The 10,570-nt window shown below is 38.8% G+C and overlaps 2 long non-coding RNA genes across 2 annotated transcripts; both read left to right on the top strand.

The window, feature by feature from the left end:
- Positions 1 to 1,176: 1,176 nt before the first annotated feature.
- Positions 1,177 to 2,540, top strand: LOC148691217 (uncharacterized). Its single transcript, XR_015955934.1, has 3 exons — positions 1,177 to 1,410; positions 1,512 to 1,585; positions 2,510 to 2,540. It is a non-coding gene; the product is annotated as an uncharacterized LOC148691217 (long non-coding RNA).
- A 5,140-nt stretch (positions 2,541 to 7,680) lies between these two features.
- On the top strand, positions 7,681 to 9,601 carry LOC148691216 (uncharacterized). The gene is made up of 4 exons (XR_015955454.1): positions 7,681 to 7,772; positions 7,873 to 8,035; positions 8,137 to 8,210; positions 9,135 to 9,601. It is a non-coding gene; the product is annotated as an uncharacterized LOC148691216 (long non-coding RNA).
- Positions 9,602 to 10,570: the final 969 nt, after the last annotated feature.

The raw sequence follows: 10,570 nt of genomic DNA, 5'->3' as shown, positions 1-10,570 counted from the left end.
AGTCTTTCCTCGTATCGGCAATAAAAGGGTTCCCTTTCCAGTATGCATAAGTTTCTCTGTCCATCCATTTGATCCTTTCACTGCCTTTCTTGACATCTTTCAACAATTGAATTATCAGCTTTTATGTTGTGGAAAACCATGCAAAGAACTTAGGTCTAAACTAGACCTGGCATCCGTGTCATATTTCTCGTATTCGTGTCGTTTTTGTGTTGTGAAAAACCATGCAAAGAACTTGGGTCTAACCATGCAAATAATATATCTACTACTTTTTGTTTATGAATTTCAATTTCCTTTTTAATATTATAAACATAATGTACTACAATATAGTTTACCTATTGTTTAATTTTATAAGAAAATAATGTATCTACTGTTTTATTTTTATTTTTGTTTTTTTCGAATATCTATTGTTTTATTTTAATGGAGAGTTTAATTTTTACGAAATAATTTAGGCACTATTTGACTTTACCAAAATAATGGAACTACCATTTTAATTTACCTAGAAAATAAATGCTATTTGATTCAAAATTAATTTACTTATATTTGACATATAAATATAGATAAATTATTTTTAACAAGCATATATTGTGACATCCCGTCCCGAGATTATAAAAACGTATGTGTGAATTCACCTTTTTACCCCTAGTTCGTTACATTTACGTGTAGTGTTGTGTTGTGTGGTGTTGTAGGACCACACACACTCACACACTCTCTTTCTCTCCCGTGTTTTCCTCTCCCTCTGTCTCTTTTCTGTCATTCTCTCTCTCTCTCCCTGAGTCCTCCATCATTCTTCTTCTTCCTTCAGAAAACGTACGGACAACACACACATCACCCAAATCTTGAGGGATCGAAGGAACCAAGGGCATTTTTGGACTCGTGAAGCTCGTACGAGTGCAACCATACCATTTTCAGGTGAGAAATCCTTCGTTTTCATGGCGATTCGAGGTAATCCGATTTAGGTACTGTTCATGTAAACTTAAACTAGCATGTTTTTGGGATTTTGAAGCTTGTAGATGTCTTGGTGAGGTCCTAAGGAAGCTCGGAGTGCTTCGTTGGACAAATTTGGACGTCGGGATCATCGTGGTCAAAGTTGGCCGGAGCTTTCGGGGCTTTTTCCGGCGAAACCACGGCGAGTTAGGGGTCAAGGTAGGTATGGATGTGTTCGTCTCGTCAATACCTTCATTTTGATATATAGTACGTCGAAAATGGTTAAGAAATGAAGAAGTTATGACACTTTAAAGTTTACCCAGAAATTCCGGCAAAACACCCACCGCCGGCGAAACCAGTCCGGCGACGCGAGGAAGAAGACGCGCGCGTGGGCAGCGCGTGAACAGTGCGCGTGGGGGCGCGTGAGAGCTCCAAATTGAGTTCTGAAAATTGTCACGCGTTCGTGACGTCGTGTAGATCACCGTGGTATATTCATACACCCAAATTGAGCAACGTATGAGAAAGTTATGGACGAATGTTTGGTGTATGTGCGTTAAATAACGTCAATTTGGTTACTTTTTGTATAGGTGAAAATTATACAGAGGAAGAATGTAACCAAGCTAGGGGAGGTTCAGGGACCTATGAGACGTCGATGTGATCAGTGAGTGGGCAGTTATTTTTCAGTATATATATATACGTATGCTTGACGTATTTCCCAGAAAACGTATTTTAAAAGAAATACGAATTAATTATCCTGTCATATATGCATCATATTTTAATATGTGCATTACCATAATTATGCATACTGTTGCATGGTGCTGAGGAGGCCCAGGTAAGCTACGATTGAACTACTATCATCACATGCATTAGTAGTGACATACATTTATATATGTGTATTTGGTGCTGTGGACGCACAGGTAAGTGCCAGGTAAGTGGTATTCATGTTTGTATTTCAGTAGTAGTTTGAGATGCTTAGAGAGCTCATAATCTGCACCCCCGGTGTTAGTGCTCCCGCCCGAGGCCAGGGCACAGCCTTCACGTGTATGTTCACCAGCACCGCATGCTCGCCTTGGATCCAAGTTAGGTGCAAGTCTGTCGTACAGACCACATTAGGTGGTTCCGACTTGTAGGTGACCCGCGATTTATCGCACAGCTTCACGTGATCGTAGCACTAGAGCATATATATATTACACCCAGCCTGTCGTACAGACCACGTTAGGTGGTTCCGACTCGTGTGCAGATTCAGTTATTGAGTTGAGAGTGGAGCTCTAGATGCAGCCGTACAGGTCACGTTAGGTGACTCCCGGCTGCCAGATTATATGTTATTGATGTGAATTACGCTTGAGCACTTACATTTGATTATGAGTTTCCGTTGTGGCATATTCTCGAGCATGAATGGCATATTTATGAGCATGAATGATATATCTTTGAGCATGACTGGCATATCTATACATACGTATATATGTTATTTTCTGGGAAACTATACTTGTTTTACAGCGAGGGGTTAGTATATGCAAAAGAGAAAAGAAGGTTTTGAATACGTTCGTTTTGCTGACCCACTCAATTTTGTTTTGCGCCCCTCCAGGTTTAAGGAAATGCAAAGGTGTGGTGACTACGATGAAGTTCAACGGTGTTCTGACAGAATGGACCAAATAAGGACTCACCTTCGGGTGTTTCATTTTAGAAGTTGTATATTTTAAAGCTTCCGAACTGTGCAAATGGTTACGTCACTCTCACGTGTCGGCCAGCATGCCCTCCTTCGGGACGGGGTGTGTCAGTTGGTATCAGAGCCTAAGTTTCAATCTTGGACATCTTGAGAAGTTCTAGTGAATTCTGTCAGAACTACACCGCCTCGTAGCAAACCACGTAATTAGAGGAACTTAGTCTCCCTGATTTAGCTATTAGGGGAAACTATTATTTTGGTGATTCAGTATATTATCAAAAAGGGACATTTTAAGATGGGTTATGAGTTGAATTTGAATCACCTTATGAAATGATGAACCTGAGGGAGCAAAGTGATGGATTAACCAATTGGAAAAGATGTTTTAGATTATGCAAGTCAAAGGAATCTTCCTTTTGACAGAAGGGTTGAGACGACTACCTGGTTTGAGTTATGAACTTGTATCCTGGTGGAAACAGGAGTATAATTCGTTGTCACCGAAGGAAACAGCCGATTGAGAATTGTTTAAGGATTTGTTTAAAGAAAAGAATTATTCCTTCGGCATCTTATGATGGTAGAAAGCAAGAGTTTGCAAATGTGAGACAAGGAAAGCTGACGATCAATGAGTATTATAGAAAGTTCTCAGACTTGCCTCGTCCCATTCGAATATTGCTGCTATTTTGATTGAAGTGTTATATTGTTTTAGGCTGGGTGGCATAAGGCAATGGTATTTTGGGTGACCACTATCCATTGTAATTCTTATCAGGAGTATACAAGATGTTGTTGAGCCTTAAGGACTCTGAGAACATGTTCAGCGAGAGTAAAGAAGAATGATAAAAGAATGGGAATCAAAAGAGGACGATAAAGTTAATGATTCGTCATATCAAGAATATAGAAAGATTCGGAACTTCAAAAGAAGTGAAGCTAATTCTAGTTCTTTTGGCAAAGGTTTTAATGCCATTGACCAGAAGCGAAGTGATAGATGTATTGGTAATCCCAGATCTCAGAGACAAGGTGATTTTGGTAAAGGAAATGTACCTTTGTGCTGTAGGTACAATAATGGACACCTTTGAGAATGTAGGCAAGAAAGCAGCGGACGCTTTACAAGTGGATAGATGGGACATAGAACTACAAATTATGTCCAAAGCCAACAGAAACCCTAGCAGTCTTCTTTGCCACAACTAGCACCGATCCAGCAAGTTCCTGGATCTATTAATTATGGTCAGTTAGGTCGTGGTGTACATGAGCGAAGTATTTACACTAATAGAGGTTGTGGGAGACGACAACAAGCCCAGGGATGTGTTAACCACACATCACTGCAAGATACTCAGAATTATTCGGATTTGATTAGGAGTACGATAGTTATTCTTAATGACTTAGCTAGAGTCTATTTGGTAATAATGTAGAAATTTTACGTTATTATTGTCATTGCCTAGAAAGTAGTATTTAAACGCGGTTGAGACGTGTGTATGTATTTCCTAATGAGTGGCAAAATAGTAATATTACACCCTCGAGAGTTGTTGCTTACTTATCGAGACAATGATGATTTATCAGTATTGCGGGCTGCAGACCGTAATATTAATAACTTATTCGTGGATTCGTTAAGCAAGTAAATCGATAGGTTATCCTATGTTAGTATCGTACTTATTCAGAGTGCTCAGTATTAGTAGAGTATGTATTGTTGCTAGCTACTTTTGTTCCATTAGATTGTGGATTTCGATGTTATTCTAGAGCATATTATGTTATATACAGTGATGAGTTGCAGACCACGCGAGGTGGTACTGAATGTGTGCAAGATATACAGGATATGATGAGTTAATTATGAGTTATATATGCAGCCGAGGGCTGAGTTGATTAGAATGAAAGAGTATGAGCTATGTTTATAGCTGAATGTTGAATTGATTATATGTTATTTTCCATCGGTCTGGATGACTAGAGATTACTTTTGTAAGTATGCAAAGTGGAGTGAGGCAGACCGTTATTTATGCTGTGAGAGCAAAGAGATTATTATCAAAAGGCTGCCAAGGATACTTATCTCATGTGGTACTAAATGATGTCACTCCTAGTAGTGTGGAAGAAGTGGGAGTAGTCAAACATTTACCTGACGTTTTCCTTGAGAATTTACCTGGATTGCCGCCAGTTAAAGATGTAGAGTTCACTATGGATTTGTCTCCAGGTACAAACCATATATTATAGAATGTTGCCTTTTGAACTAAGAGAATTGGAAATTGGTTGATAAAGGTTTTTATTCAACCTAGTACATTACGTTGGGGGAACCCCAGTTTATTGGTGAGAAAGAAAATGGACGTTAAGGCTGTGCTTTGATTATAAGCAGTTGAATCGAGTAACAATTGAAAACCGTTATTCCTAACCTCACATTGATGGTTGTTTGATCAGCTTCTAGGTGGTTGTATATTTTCTAAGATTGACTTGAGGTCTGGATATTATTAGTTGAAGATTATCGGTGAGGATGCCCTTATGATAACTTTCAGGATTCGTTAAGGTCATTTCAAGTTTGGTGATGCCATTCGGAGTGACGAATGCATCTACTACTTTATGAATTTGATGAATGAAGTATTCCAATGATATCTAGACTGATTTGTTGTTGTTGCTATTGAAAAGATTGATAAGACTAGAGCAAAGTATGCTAAACATCTTAAATTGGTATTGCAAAGATCGAGGGAACGTCGATTGTATGCTAAGTTTAGCAAATGCCGAGGTTGGATGAATCAAGTAGCATTTTTGAGATATGTTATATCTGCTTCAGGTATTCAAGTGAATTCTTAAAAGGTAGCAGAAATTGAGAATTTAGAACAACCACTAATCGTGATTGGGATTCGGAGTTATCCTAGCTTAACAAGCTATCATGGACGGTTCGTGAAAGATTTTTCAGTCATTGCCTTGCCATTGACAAGAAAGAGGTTAAGTTTGAGTGGGATGATAATTATGAGTAAAGGTTTCAACAGTTGAAGTATTCCTCACTCATGCACGTATTTTAGTACTCCCAGAAGATAGTGGTAATCATAAATTTTTAGTGATATTTCTTGAATGGTATTGGATGCATGTTGATGCAAATGTTAGGGTGATTACATACGTTTCATGACAAAAGGAACCTCATGAAATGAATTACCCTACAGGTGATTTGGAAGTCATGATTACCATTCTTGCTGTGAAGTTATGAAGACATTATATTTGGTAAGAATGCAAGATTTTTACGAATCCAAAAAGTCTCCAATATCCATTACTTGGAAGGATTTTGATATGAGGCAGCGAAGGTGGATTGAATTGTTTAATGAACATGATTGTACGACCAGGGTGATCGTAAAATTGTTCTAGCTGATGCACTTGGTCAAAAGACTGTGGTAAGAATTAATGTCTGGCACGCTTGCCAAGATTGTCTTCTTGTGGATTGGAAATCAACTGAAGTAAAGTTGAGAATGGAAGTTTGAGAAGAAGTTGTAATTGCTAATTTTCAAGTTAAGTCTTTTTTGTAAGGTCGTACTCAAGACTCAAATGGTTAACGAAGAAAATTAAGAATTAACCAAGGCAAAGAAAAAAAAAAGGGGAAAAAGAAAGATTGCTGAGTTCGAGAATAGGATGGTTATGATTGAACTTGAAGTGATAGTTGATCAATGTACCAAGTTAGTACATTTACTCCAGTGTTGAGTAACAACCACAGTGCAACAATACTTATATGTTTTATGGAGAAGAGATTTGGGTTACGGAACTGCTGAGTTTCTTAAGTATGTTAGTTGCGCAGTTTCCGATGTAACTCCATAAGGACCATGAAATGTGTCGAGTTTTGCTGATTTGTGGAAGAAATGCTTCTGGATAGAGAAGATTCGATCACGAAAGAGTTTTGGTAGGCTCTGAAACTATGGATGAGTCTTCTCAAAGTATTCAGGTGATTAAGTTTAACCTGAGAGTAGCCAGGAATGGCAAAAGTGATTAAGAGTTGAACATGTCACTAATCGAATGTTTAACGTAGATGATCTTATAATTTTGAAGTTTTCACTTTAGAAAAGAATGATACGGCTTGGAAAGGAAAGCAAATTAAGTCCTAAGTACATCGGACTTTATGTGATCATCGAAGAGTAAGTGAAGTTGCTTGAATTACTTCCAGAGTTATTGTAAGAGCATGATGTGTTTCATGATTCAACATTTTTAGAAATTTCATCTCGAAAAGAAATAGTGAGATTTGGAAAGGAGACAAAATAAGTCTTAAACACATCAGACCGTTTTTTACCACTAAAGGAATCGATGAAGTTGCATACAAGTGGTGATGTCTTCAGAATTGGCTAAGGTGCATAATGTATTATATTTCGATGCGTTGTCACTAGGTGGCAGATTCGTCACATGGAGTTCCGGTGCAACTATTGAGAATTAATCCGGATTAGACTGGTTGAGGAACCAAGGACAACTTTGGATTGGAAAAAGAATGTATTGAGAATTAAGACAGTGTAATTGGTGAAAGTTTTGTGGAGGAATCATTCAGTCGAGGAAGCTACATGGGAGACAGAAGATCGAATGAGAGATTTGTATCCTAGATTGTTCTTCGATCACTAGGGGTTATATATGGTTGTTTTGAATTTCGGGACGAAATTCTATTAAGGAGGGTAGGTTGTGACATCCCGTCCCGAGATTATAAAAACGTATGTGTGAATTCACCTTTTTACCCCTAGTTCGTTACATTTACGTGTAGTGTTGTGTTGTGTGGTGTTGTAGGACCACACACACACTCACACACTCTCTTTCTCTCCCGTGTTTTCCTCTCCCTCTGTCTCTTTTCTGTCATTCTCTCTCTCTCTCCCTGAGTCCTCCATCATTCTTCTTCTTCCTTCAGAAAACGTACGGACAACACACACATCACCCAAATCTTGAGGGATCGAAGGAACCAAGGGCATTTTTGGACTCGTGAAGCTCGTACGAGTGCAACCATACCATTTTCAGGTGAGAAATCCTTCGTTTTCATGTCGATTCGAGGTAATCCGATTTAGGTACTGTTCATGCAACCTTAAACTAGCATGTTTTTGGGATTTTGAAGCTTGTAGATGTCTTGGTGAGGTCCTAAGGAAGCTCGGAGTGCTTCGTTGGACAAATTTGGACGTCGGGATCATCGTGGTCAAAGTTGGCCGGAGCTTTCGGGGCTTTTTCCGGCGAAACCACGGCGAGTTAGGGGTCAAGGCAGGTATGGATGTGTTCGTCTCGTCAATACCTTCATTTTGATATATAGTACGTCGAAAATGGTTAAGAAATGAAGAAGTTATGACACTTTAAAGTTTACCCAGAAATTCCGGCAAAACACCCACCGCCGGCGAAACCAGTCCGGCGACGCGAGGAAGAAGACGCGCGCGTGGGCAGCGCGTGAACAGTGCGCATGGGGGTGCGTGAGAGCTCCAAATTGAGTTCTGAAAATTGTCACGCGTTCGTGACGTCGTGTAGATCACCGTGGTATATTCATACACCCAAATTGAGCAACGTATGAGAAAGTTATGGACGAATGTTTGGTGTATGTGCGTTAAATAACGTCAATTTGGTTACTTTTTGTATAGGTGAAAATTATACAGAGGAAGAATGTAACCAAGCTAGGGGAGGTTCAGGGACCTATGAGACGTCGATGTGATCAGTGAGTGGGCAGTTATTTTTCAGTATATATATATACGTATGCTTGACGTATTTCCCAGAAAACGTATTTTAAAAGAAATACGAATTAATTATCCTGTCATATATGCATCATATTTTAATATGTGCATTACCATAATTATGCATACTGTTGCATGGTGCTGAGGAGGCCCAGGTAAGCTACGATTGAACTACTATCATCACATGCATTAGTAGTGACATACATTTATATATGTGTATTTGGTGTTGTGGACGCACAGGTAAGTGCCAGGTAAGTGGTATTCATGTTTGTATTTCAGTAGTAGTTTGAGATGCTTAGAGAGCTCATAATCTGCACCCATGGTGTTAGTGCTCCCGCCCGAGGCCAGGGCACAGCCTTCACGTGTATGTTCACCAGCACCGCATGCTCGCCTTGGATCCAAGTTAGGTGCAAGCCTGTCGTACAGACCACATTAGGTGGTTCCGACTTGTAGGTGACCCGCGATTTATCGCACAGCTTCACGTGATCGTAGCACTAGAGCATATATATATTACACCCAGCCTGTCGTACAGACCACGTTAGGTGGTTCGGACTCGTGTGCAGATTCAGTTATTGAGTTGAGAGTGGAGCTCTAGATGCAGCCGTACAGGTCACGTTAAGTGACTCCCGGCTGCCAGATTATATGTTATTGATGTGAATTACGCTTGAGCACTTACATTTGATTATGAGTTTCCGTTGTGGCATATTCTCGAGCATGAATGGCATATTTATGAGCATGAATGATATATCTTTGAGCATGACTGGCATATCTATACATACGTATATATGTTATTTTCTGGGAAACTATACTTGTTTTACAGCGAAGGGTTAATATATGCAAAAGAGAAAAGAAGGTTTTGAATACGTTCGTTTTGCTGACCCACTCAATTTTGTTTTGCGCCCCTCCAGGTTTAAGGAAATGCAAAGGTGTGGTGACTACGAGGAAGTTCAACGGTGTTCTGACAGAATGGACCAAATAAGGACTCACCTTCGGGTGTTTCATTTTAGAAGTTGTATATTTTAAAGCTTCCGAACTGTGCAAATGGTTACGTCACTCTCACGTGTCGGCCAGCATGCCCTCCTTCGGGACGGGGTGTGTCATATATGATAACAAATAAAAAATGCGTAATGTATGTAATAATCTAGGTAAAATAATTCACTACAACATAAAAGAATATTAATTGGTTCATTGTTGTTTTTAGCAAAAAATATTATTATTTGATGCAAAATAACTGATTGTACAAAGGATTTTTTTTTTCCATATGAAAAATTTGCCCATAATTATTTATGAACATGGCTAAAGTAATATATATATATATATATATATATATATATATGTTCCTAATATTAATCATACAAGAAAGGTAAAATTTCCATATGGGGTTAATTGCTAATCATAATTAGGGTGAGTAATAATATTTATTGACATAATTAGGGTTTGTGGCATAAGTTGTAAATATGTGATAATAATTGGTTACATATTTGTCTACATGGTATTCTATTTGAAATTTGAGTTTTATTTGGATGTTTAATATTAGGTGGGTTTTTTATTGAAAAATAGGAGTTTCAAGGGTCTTTTTCTAAAGAACCCTAAATTTACCCTATATAATACAATATATTGAAAAAGTTATACTCTAGCAACTTTACCTTGTGGCAGTCCCCAGTTGTGTGATGCCCAACATCCTCCTCGAGGGATTTCTTGTAGAGAGAGTGATAAGCCTGCCTTGCCACAAGGAGGTCATGTGAAGACCTATCGCAGGCTATTTCGGCCAGAACCCGATTGCTTTTGCTCTACTTCTTGGTTGCTTTTATCTATAACTTTACGTTTCACCCTATACATAAATAGAAATACTAATATAAGTGTGGCCATTGCATTCTCAGCCAGTCATTGTCCCTGTGCATGAAAACAAATTCTTTGTTTTATTAACTTCTATTTCTTCCTCACAAGCGTAAACACAATTTTAATTAGAAAACATTAAGCGTTATGCATAAAGTGACTAGAGCCCCAGCAAACCAGTGCATAAAAATAAATTACAATACAAAAACATCTACGAAGAATCTTTCTTCTGAAAGGAAGACTCGAAATTTATTTATCGGAAACAAGCACTCTCTGCTTCTCAGGCCGTCAAAGGATCTAAAGCAAGCAATTCACCACAAGTTATCATACGTATTGGCTTCGACAAATGCAACTTCTGAGTTGAGATGAGTTAAGTAACATGTCTCATTGTAGGGCGAGAATGCGGACCGGGATTTAAACATGAAAACGCAATCTTCATAAGAGAGAATACTTCCCCTGCTTCTTGATGCGTTGGAGGCAAAATGCGTTGGTCCAAAACATCCACAAC

Source organism: Pyrus communis, chromosome 14 (genome assembly GCF_041283825.1).
Source record: "Pyrus communis isolate YQ-2024b chromosome 14, ASM4128382v1, whole genome shotgun sequence".
NCBI classification, from domain to species: domain Eukaryota; kingdom Viridiplantae; phylum Streptophyta; class Magnoliopsida; order Rosales; family Rosaceae; genus Pyrus; species Pyrus communis.
Note: the sequence above shows the minus strand (reverse complement) of the source record. Positions and strands in the feature narration are given on the sequence as shown.